Below are 11,140 nucleotides of genomic sequence, written 5' to 3'. Positions count from 1 at the left end.
CTCTGGGCGAAGGGAGACCCCAGAGTGCAGGGGGCTACCCATGTGGCGGAGACGCAGTAGGCGGCCATGTCGGATGCCCCCTGGACAAAGGGAAATCCCGGAGCGCAGGGGCCCGACCACATGGAGAGAGCAGTGACAGCGGCCATCCTGGACGGCCCCCTAACAGAGGGAAACCCCGGAGGGCAGGGGCGTCCACCAGGTAAGTATGGTTAATCCCACAGGAGTGGGGGACAGAAGCCCCCCACCAGCATAGTCACCTGGAATATAAGGGGACTCAACGGCCCAGTGAAAAGATCCAGAGTCCTCACTGTTGCTAACTTTGGTTGGCTCTTAATTTGTTGCCCGTTGTGTCTTTACTTAATTTGCTCTGTTTCTATAACCTTTGCTCTAGAGTCGCCAGATATCTTTATGATACCACCACGAGGTTCAAGTTCAAGTACTGATCAATAACTCAATACACCAGTTAGTAAGTTTCAAATCAAAACACATTTATTATACACAGTCAATCACTACTCATGCATAAAACTCTACTTACTAGACTATCTCTAACACTAAGAGGCCTATACTTAGCTTTGGAACTGGCCCACCAGGTCAGGGGAACAAATGGCCTTTCGTTCGATTCTGAGTCTGCAGGATTCAAAAGCTGGTATGGACTGGTAGCTAGGAGCACCTATCTCGTAGTGTGCGTTGACTGGAGACTTATTTGGTTGATGCGGCAGCTAGGCAGGTCACTGTCAAGGGTTGTTTCGAGCTGCTGAGTGACCCTGCCAAGAAGGACGAATTGAACTTGGGGACTCTATTTTATAGTCCCCAGGGGCTTCGTACCGTTCGGGACGGACCCCGTTTCTGGTTCCAAGTGATTGGACTAGGTTCCGATCACTTGCATCGATTTCTCCAATACTGGAGCCGTTCCCTGATCGCTGGGCGGTTCCTGAGTGTCCGTTGGCCTTCCTTTGTCTTGGCTCCTGCTGGCGCCGAGGAGTCTGGCTTGGCCTTATTTACCTTAAATGTTTCAATTGTTCCCGGGGATCGCTCATTAATATGCAGATGGCTGTTGGTTTCAGTGCAGTCTGGGTTTCTGCAAAGTCTAATACACAGGAGACTTTGCACCTGCTAGTTTTTCCTGGCTTGACTGAATTTCCCTGCATTCTTTGCGGATCTCCATTTAAAGTCGGAAAGTGGCCAACCCAGGTGGCTACATCACCCACCTAAGAAATATGAAAACCAACCATAGTCTTCCTCCAAGAGACACACCTGAGAGAGCTGGACCGACTGCTGGTAAGAAAGGGTTGGGTGGGGCAGATCTACCATTCCTGCTATGGGACAAGGGTCAGGGGGGTGGCAATACTGATCGGCAAGAAGATGATGTTTAGGGTGATGAAGATGGTTACGGACCCAGGAGGACGGTACGTCATGGTCAGCGGGGCCCTGGATGGGGCACCGGTAGTACTAGTTAACGTGTACACGCCCAACTGGGACGACACGAGCTTCATCAAAAAGACCATGGCAGAAATCCCCGACACAGCGACGCATCGACTAATCATATTGGGGGGGGGGGGGGGGGGGGCTTTAACTGTGTACAGGACCCAACGACTGACAGATCAAGCTCCAAAACGGGGAAAACTTCAAGCATGGCAAGGGAACTCGGTCACTTTATGGAACAGATGGGAGCGGTGGACTCCTGGAGATATAATGTTGCCAATTTAAGGGAATACTATCCCACGAGCGTCACCAATAATGTTGCTCTTTAGAGTCGCCAATATGATACTGAGGCTCTTTCTATATGATGTTATGTCCCAACAGTGTCGCCAATACTGTGGGTGTTTCTGTTTCTCTTACTGAACCACAAGGCTTTCCCGTATATCGGCCAAATGACCACACAACCAGTTAGTCAGTTCAAGTTCAAAGATGGTTTATTTACACACAGGGGTTACTTCGACATGCAAGCACAATGTACTACAAGTTAAACTACACCTATTAACTACAATAACCTCTCCTTAACTTCAGGTGACCGGCACTGTGCAAGTGAATAAGACCTTTATCTTGATTTCACGTGGCTGGTTTGAAGAAGTGGCTCTGTCTCTGCTGGGCTCATTCGTCAGGTAGCGATCGGTGGTCTTGAACTTGGCTGTCTGGTCGTTATGCTGCAGTTGGGCTGGCACAGGCCAGCTTCAAAGGAGGCTGGCACAGACCGGGTGCAAAAGAGGCTGAACACATGGCTGTGTTCCCTTTTATCCCTCTAGGGTTTCGCGCTCTTTGGTGCGGTCCTTAATCATGGACCGAATAATTCCACAGGGCTTCGACCACTGCCTTCGATTTCGGCCAATAAAGGGGTGGGTGCCTTGGTGGTTGGGCGGGTCCTTAACGGTCATTGACCTTGGCAGTTGGGCTTTCTGAGTAAAGGGAGTGGCGCCGATCAGTCTGTGGCTGTATCGGTTTCTTGAGTGCAGTCCTATTGTTCTGTGGAAATGGGCCATTAGAATGCAAATGAGCGGGGGTTTCGATCTAGCTACCTGCGTTTCAAATACACAGAAGCTCTGTATCTGTCTGAGTCCTGGGTTGGCCATAATTCCCATGGTCCTTTGCAGGTGGCCATCTCAGAAGGCTACATCCCGTCCTCTTGATCCTGAATGCGAAGCGTGGTGGATCACTCTGTTGATCCCTTATCATCCTTGGTGTACCGGTCACCCTTGGTCAAGGACAGGTTCTACACTACTCTGTCCTATATTTTGGGGCATTTACCTAATTCTATTAACACATCACAATTACTAATTTCTAACGGGTCACTACAAAACATTTCACTATTAAACATTTAACTTATCCGCACAATTGAATCTCTAACTAACACTATCTAAACTACTCTTATGCTGCTGGTAAATATCAAAAAGAACTTATGTACTGTACAAAAGTTTTAAAAGAGCAGCATTACATTTCTACTTAACCTAGCCCGTAGATGGCCTCAACAAATGCAGGCAAAAGAAAACCGAGCACCCCACAGCGTTTGCTGGACGCCTGTGGATCCATTTTGCAGCAGTTTTCGGAGACTTAGACCGCGCTCATTTGTCCCCAGACAACATGGCCAAATGGACCCGCACCCTTCTCTCCCATGCCACAGAAACAGGACAAAAAGCTTGTGCGAATTATGATCCCTCAGAGGAGGCTCATAATGAGAAATGGGCCGTAAAAAGATTGTCCTGCGCTTGGGAGCAGTCTGTACAAAACAGACCCGCGGTTAAAAATCCCGAAGAAAAGCAGGCAGAAGCAGACATACAGGCAGTTAAAACACACCAGAACCCCGCATGGATAAATGAAGGAAAGAACAGCCCCCTACAAAAGTCGCAGGAGTGTTACAACTGTGGACAGTTGGGACACTTTGGAAGGGAATACAATGCCCCACGAAAGTCACAGAGAGCCCAGCAGACGGGCACTCTAAGTAAGAATAAGACAGAGCCCATACATAATATGAGCACCCGTTCAGATCAGACGGACCTGAACGGAACGGACTGACAGTGTTCGGGCTCCCCCAGTTGGGTCTGCAACACCCTTTGGGATAGGTCCGGACGACCGGTAGTTGCAGCAAAAATATGGGGACAGCCCATCGAGTTTCTCTGGGACACAGGAGGGTCCCGCACCACAATAGATTCCTCCACCATGTGCCAAAAGGACAAGTGGCCCACTACAGCCACCATCACCCTCAGCGGCTTTACAGGCCATTCACAGCAGGGACACATCACAGCCCCTGTACCCATTCAAATCGGTAACATCACCACCAAGCACCCTGTAGTCTTAGTCGATCTACCCCACACAGCGGAACACATTTTGGGAATTGACTTTATGAATTCCCACAACCTGTCCTTTGATCCAGTCAATCAATGTGTCTGGAAAATGGCAAAATCTGCAAGAGCCTCCGCAACACTCAACATAGGAGAATACGCCAACAAAATTAGCGCAGTAGGCGAATTTTAGTTTAACCCGACGGCAATTAGCACGGACAAGCAGGTTCGGGCAGTTCTGCAAAAGAACAGGACAGCATTCGCGACCCACAAACATGACTGTGGCCGGATGGCTGGTTCAGTACAAATCACAGGACCTGACCCTAGACCCCAAAAACAATATGGATTTCCCCAAGAGGCAGAGGGAGAAATCGCAACGGTAATAGACAGCTTATTAGAGCAGGGTGTACTTAGATCAGTAACCTCCACTAATAATGCCCCGATTTGGCCAGTGAGAAAGCCCGATGGATCATGGCGACTGACCATCGATGACCGGGAACTCAACAAAATCACCCCCGCAGCAGCCCCCACAGTAGCCACAAGTCCCGAGACCATGCTCAAGCAGGGACTCAATTCCCGATACTTTACGGTTTTGGATATCAGTATTGGATTCTGGTCCATTCCATTGGCAAAGGCGTGCCAGTACAAATTTGCCTTCACCTTTAAAAACCAACTGTACACATGGACATTCCTTCCACAAGGATTCCACAACTCCCCCTCCATTTTCCACCGACAGCTGGCGAATGGTTTAGCCAAATTTTCTCGCCCCGAATGTCTGGTCCAGTACGTAGACGACCTACTACTGCAGACAGACACCAAGGAAGAGCACATCGAGCTTCTGTCCGAACTCCTGGAACTCTTACACTCAAACGGTTGTAAAGTTAACCCCAAAAAGGCCCAGATATTGGAAGATAAGGTGATATATTTGGGAACAATTATCACACATGGTAAACGCGAGATCGAGCATAAAAGGATTGACTCGATTGTTAAATTGCCCCTTCCCCAGAACGTGTCAGCCCTCCGGTCGTTTTAAGGACTGGTTGGCTACTGCCGAAACCACATTGACGGTTTCACCAGCAAGGCAGCGCCCCTCTCAGACCTCTTAAAGAAAGGAGCCCCCTGGGAATGGCTTCCGCAGCATACGGATGCTGTGGACTCTTTGAAACAAGCACTCATAGCAGCCCCCCCACTACAAGTTCCAGACCCGCTTTCCCCTTATGCGATAGAGGTAGCAAGCACAGACCGCACCCTTTCGGCCGTGCTCCTTCAGGAACGGCACGAACAGTCAAGGCCCGTGGCTTACGCCTCCAGAGTTTTAGATGCTGTGAAGCAGGGATTTTCAGCCTGTGAGAGGCACCTGCTCGCAGTATTTTGGGTGGTTCAGTATTTTTCGTACATTACCGGACTGAACCCCATCACAATCTCACAGAAAACCCCCCCCACCCAACTTTTACTTGACGGACGACTCAAGGACGGTACAGTTAGTCAGATTAGAGCAGCTAGATGGACCCTTCTTTTGCAGGGACGGGACATCACTGTTAAAAGGACAAAGACCCACACCTTTTTAGCCGACAACCTACAGTACCCTGGAACCCCCCATGAATGTGAAATTTTCTCTCCACACCACAACACAGGCCCCTTTATTGCTAAAACCCCCCCCCAGAAAGATAGGTAGTTCAACCCAGAGCCCCCAGCACACAGACACGTGCGACCCCATAAGGATATATGTGGATGGATCTTCCACAATATTAGAAGGGAAGCGCATAACAGGATGCGGTATTTATGTCGAGGACGCGCCCTAAAGAAATAGGAATAAAACTTCCAGGACACTTCGGCGCGCAGGCAGCAGAACTTGCGGCCATCGCATACATAGTGGAACACCCAGATTCCTTCCCCAGCCCAGCAGACATATACTCGGACAGCCTCTATGTCTGCAATAGCCTTACAGAATTCCTACCCCTGTGGAAAGCAAGAGGATTTGTTTCCGCAGACGGAAAAACCCTTCCTTCAGCCCCATTGCTCCGTCACATTTTAGAGAGAGCACGGAACAGGACTTTTGGGATAGTCAAAGTTTGTAGTTACCATCGTTCCTCCCCCCCTGGAAATGTAAAAGCCGACGCACTGGCTAATGCAGGTTCCAGGCACGGATATTTTTGGACACCCCCCAAAAGCGCACCAATGAATGCAGTTCAGGTCTCGCAGACTAATATCGAGGATTTAATGCAGGCCCAGAAGCAGGACAGCAATCTCAGGGAGATTTTAAAAGGAAACTATCCAGCACCCTACGAGAGGTTTAAAAATGCTCTGACCACACATGACGGTGTGGTGTTAAAAGACACCCTTTATGTGGTTCCTGCACAGGACAGGAATCAACTGATTTGTTTGTTCCATGACAGTCATGGACATCAGGGAATCGATCCCACTACAGCCCACCTCAGGCAGCTCTGCTGGTGACTGAGTTTAAAAGACGATGTAACTCACTACGTTGAGAATTGTCTTATCTGTGCACAGAATAATCCGGACAGAAATGCCAAAAAGGCTCAGCTTAGTCACACCCGACCCGTTAACGGCCCCTGGACTAACCTCCAGATTGATTATATTGGACCATTGCCCCCTTGCAGGAATGGTTATAAATATGTACTCGTTATGATAGACATGTTTACAAAATGGGTGGAAGCATTCCCATCCAGAACTAACACGGCAAAGACCACAGCCAAGATTTTAACTCACCACATCTTTACAAGATGGGGACTCCCCCGCAGCATTGAATCCGACCAAGGTTCCCATTTTACGGGACGTGTCATGAAGAACGTCCTCACGATATTTGGCATTACCCAAAAATTCGACATTGCATACCACCCCCAGTCGAGTGGTATCGTGGAGCGCATGAATCGGACCCTAAAATCCACCCTCAGAAAAATGGTCCAGCAAAACAACACCACTTGAGACTCAGTCCTCCCTTTTGCGCTGATGTTTTTGCGAAATACAGTTTCCGTATACAACCCCAGCACATTCCTGTCACCAAAGTACTCGGGTCCGTACTCCATTGCGGACAAAGTAAGCCCTTCCGTCTACAGGATAAAGTATCCCAATGGAAAGACTGCGTGGTTCCATAGCAACCAGATGAAGGCATATGGAACACAGTCTAACCACGCCCCGCCCACAGCCAACGTAACCCTACCCTCCCCCAACACGTCCAGCCCAGCCACGGACTCAACCCCGACTCCACCCCCGAACTATAGACTCCACCCCGTAACGCCCACAGACTGCAGCAGCAGCGACAGCGACTGTGACTCGGATGATAGCCACAGCACGCCTCCCTACTATCCCCATGCAATAGGACCCACACCCAACGAATCTGACCATGATTCGAGTGATCCCTTCACGATCACTTTCCTAAACAAACCCCACCACCGACCTACCATGACGACCCCGATTCCGTCACAGAACTAGACACCACCTATTGGCACCGAGATAACTCGTACAGACTCGTCCGGAACGACGAGAGCGATCCAAAATCACACCATGCAGCCCTATCAGCCCTGATACACTCGAGAGTTTGGCACCTGGGAGAAGATGACGACTTTGAGTCTGACACCCAAAACGAGAACCCCTTTGCGACCCTGTTCGCAACCGATAACTGAGGTGTCCACATGATGTTTTAAAAGGAACCGCTTGGGAGAAACGGTGTCCTTTCTGATGGAACCTGCAGCATGTTTGTTGTTGTTTGTACTTGTACTGTTAAATGTTGTATGTCAGACCGGAAATATTTTTCCACAGCCCCACGCCTTTTCGGCCGAAACCTCTGAGAACTTGCCCGCAGAGACTTGCTAATGTCCCAGACGCCAGTTCAGAGGAACTCGTCTGTCGACAGACCCCCGTTCATAACTGCCCTTCTGGTTCGAGGGATGAACCAATACGGCAACCCCCCACGATGACTATATTTCTTGCCCGTTCTTGTCGGTTGCTCAGGCAGTTGAGAAACGGCATTGGGACCCGCCCTGCCTGGGAACCCCCCCTCTGGTCAGCTACGCTCGGGTAGAGCACACACAGCATTGGTCGCCGTCCTACCCGGGGACTCCATCCAAATCGTACCCGTCGCGGCCCATACGCACCTCATTTCGGAAAGTTTGGTTCAAAAAGTTTTGTTTTGTTTCAGGTAACCCATAGGTTGCCAACCCTCTGCTATTTACATCCTCAAACATTTGGATGGTAAACCGCACAGTCTGCAAGACGGCTCGCACTGGTTCAGTATTTGTAAGTGTGTCTTGTCCTGAAATTCTGTTTTTGAAAAAAAAATGAGGGAGTCACACATGGTGACCAATTATCAAGGGAGTAATTGGCACTATAGGACAGACAGGCTATCATACGAGATATTAAACCAAGCTAGTAACAGACACTTTGCTTGATCCCACAGAACTCCAGAAGCTCCAGGACCAGAGAAAAGAGAAGTGAAAGAAGAAGAACCATGAAGACATCCTCCGCGTTGCTCATCGTTATAATGGACATTTGGTTGCGCGTGAACGTGAACCCCCTGACCTCAACCCCCCCCAGGTGTTAATGATTCACTTCCCCACAGTACCCAGAGCCCAATCACAAGCGACACCACACCATCTTGGTGTGACAGGTTTATAACCTGGTACTCCCTGTCCTACGTGATAGAATCCGTATTGGTATTGGCGATACTCAGCTGCATCGTGCAGACTATCCATCTGAGAAAATGGAGAAGGAGAGCCTACCACGCTCGCACCCCGGTATATAGGATCAGATCCCCTATTTTCAGATATGACCAGACCCCCGACCCCTGCGATCTATAATAAGAACATAAGAACTAGGAGCAGGAGTAGGCCATCTGGCCCCTCGAGCCTGCTCCACCATTCAATGAATGGCTGATCTTTTGTGGACTCAGCTCCACTATCCGGCCCGAACACCATAACCCTTAATCCCTTTATTCTTCAAAAAACTATCTATCTTTATCTTAAAAACATTTAATGAAGGAGCCTCTACAGCTTCACTGGGCAAGGAATTCCATAGATTCACAACCCTTTGGGTGAAGAGGTTTCTCCTAAACTCAGTCCTAAATCTACTTCCCCTTATTTTGAGGCTATGCCCCCTAGTTCTGCTTTCACCCGCCAGTGGAAACAACCTGCCCGCATCTATCCTGTCTATTCCCTTCATAATCTTATATGTTTCTATAAGATCCCCCCTCATCCTTCTAAATTCCAACGAGTACAGTCCCAGTCTACTCAACCTCTCCTCGTAATCCAACCCCTTCAGCTCTGGGATTAACCTAGTGAATCTCCTCTGCACACCCTCCAGTGCCAGTACGTCCTTTCTCAAGTAGGGAGACCAAAGCTGAACACAATACTCCAGGTGTGGCCTCACTAACACCTTCTACAATTGCAGCAGAACCTCCCTAGTCTTAAACTCCATCCCTCTAGCAATGAAGGACAAAATTCCATTTGCCTTCTTAATCACCTGTTGCACCTGTAAACCAACTTTTTGCGACTCATGCACTAGCACACCCAGGTCTCTCTGCACAGCAGCATGTTTTACTATTTTATCATTTAAATAATAATCCCTTTTGCTGTTATTCCTACCAAAACGGGTAACCTCACATTTGTCAACATTGTATTCCATCTGCCAGACCCTAGCGCATTCACTTAGCCTATCCAAATCCCTCTGAAGACTTCCAGTATCCTCTGCACTTTTTGCTTTACCACTTATCTTAGTGTCGTCTGCAAACTTGGACACATTGCCCTTGGTCCCCAACTCCAAATCATCTATGTAAATTGTGAACAGTTGTGGGCCCAACACTGATCCCTGAGGGACACCACTAGCTACCGATTGCCAACCAGAGAAATACCCATTAATCCCCACTCTTTGCTTTCTATTAATTAACCAATCCTCTATCCATGCTACTACTTTCCCCTTATAAAGAGCATTTGTTTGCGATTTGTTGTAAATAAAGAAATGATCAAGAGCAATTGTACAATCCTGAGCTTGACTGCCAAGCCAGGAAAATGTGTATAATACTGCTATGAATTTGTTTGTATGGTTTAGGAAGTTAGTGTGATGAAATGTTTAAGTGAGTGCAGTTTATTAAGGATAGTTAGAGGTTCCGATTTTCTTGTTTTGTAATGTATGTCACTGTTTGACATAGCTCCCCTTAGAATTGTCAGTTAAAACATTTTTGCATAGTTATGGTCAGTGTAGAGGCCATAGAAGAGTGCTCGCCGGGTCAGGGAATGAAGAACAACGTGGTTATGTGATCCTTCACGTTTCGCGTTAGGATCACAAGGAGGGCGTGTAGCCACCTGAGTTGGCCAAGTCCCATTTTAAAACGGAGAACAGCAAAGGCTGAAGGGAAATTCAGCCAACACAGGGAGAAACCAGCAGGTGCAAGTTTACTGTGTATTAAACTCTGCAAAAGCCCAGATAGCATCGATACCAGCGACCAGCAGCATAATAATGTAGCAGCCATCTACATACTAATGAGCGATCCCCGGGAACAATCGCAACATTTAGGACAAACAAAGCTAAGCCAGGCTCCCCGGCGCCAGCAGGAGCCAACACAAAAGAGGTTAACGAACACCTCAAGACCGCCCATCGATCAGGGAACCGCTCCAGTATTGGAGAAATCGAACAATTGATTGGAACAAAGTCCAATCACCTAGAACCAGGTACAGGATCCGCCCCGAAAGGCGGGAAGCCCCTGGGGACTATAAAAGTTAAGCCCCAAGTTCAAATCGTTCTTCTTGACCGGGTCACACAGCAACGCGAACCAATCTTGACCGTGACCGGTGCAGCTGCCGCCGAGAGACCGTAAGTCTTAAGTCAATGCTCGCTACGAGATATGCGCTCCTAGCTACCAATCCATACCAACTTCGAATCCCGCAGACTCAGAACCCGAAAGAAAGGCCATTTGTTCCCCTGACCTGGTGGGCCAGTCCGAAGTTAAGTGTAGGCCTGTTAGTTGTAGAAGTAGCTTAGACATAGAATTTGTGCATGAGTAGCGATTGCTGTGTATAATAAACGTGCTTTGATTTGAATCTTACTAATCGGTGTATAGAGTTATTGATCATTACTTGGATTTGAACCTCGTGGCGGTATCAAAGATACCTGGCGACTCGAGAGCAAAGGTTATAAAACTGAGCCAATTGAACCAACCAAAAGTTAGCAACAGCGGTTGGACATTGCCCTACTAGCAGTCAAGGCCTTCAACAAAAAGATATCACAGACCATAGCAGAGTACACGGAGAACAACCAAAACAGGGAGATGTCACCCTCCACATTCTGGGAAGCGCTAAAGGCGGAAGAGGGGAAATTACCGCTTTCAAAGCTCAAAGAGATAGGGCGGAAAGGGT

General features: G+C 48.5%; 1 long non-coding RNA gene across 1 annotated transcript; it reads left to right on the top strand.

Moving 5' to 3' along the window:
- Nucleotides 1-389: 389 nt before the first annotated feature.
- On the top strand, nucleotides 390-10,830 carry LOC140396220 (uncharacterized). The gene is made up of 2 exons (XR_011936484.1): nucleotides 390-466; nucleotides 8,191-10,830. It is a non-coding gene; the product is annotated as an uncharacterized lncRNA (long non-coding RNA).
- Nucleotides 10,831-11,140: the final 310 nt, after the last annotated feature.

The sequence above is a fragment of the Scyliorhinus torazame genome, chromosome 19 (genome assembly GCF_047496885.1).
Source record: "Scyliorhinus torazame isolate Kashiwa2021f chromosome 19, sScyTor2.1, whole genome shotgun sequence".
Taxonomy (NCBI): Eukaryota; Metazoa; Chordata; class Chondrichthyes; order Carcharhiniformes; family Scyliorhinidae; genus Scyliorhinus; species Scyliorhinus torazame.
This window is presented reverse-complemented; position numbering and strand designations above follow the sequence as displayed.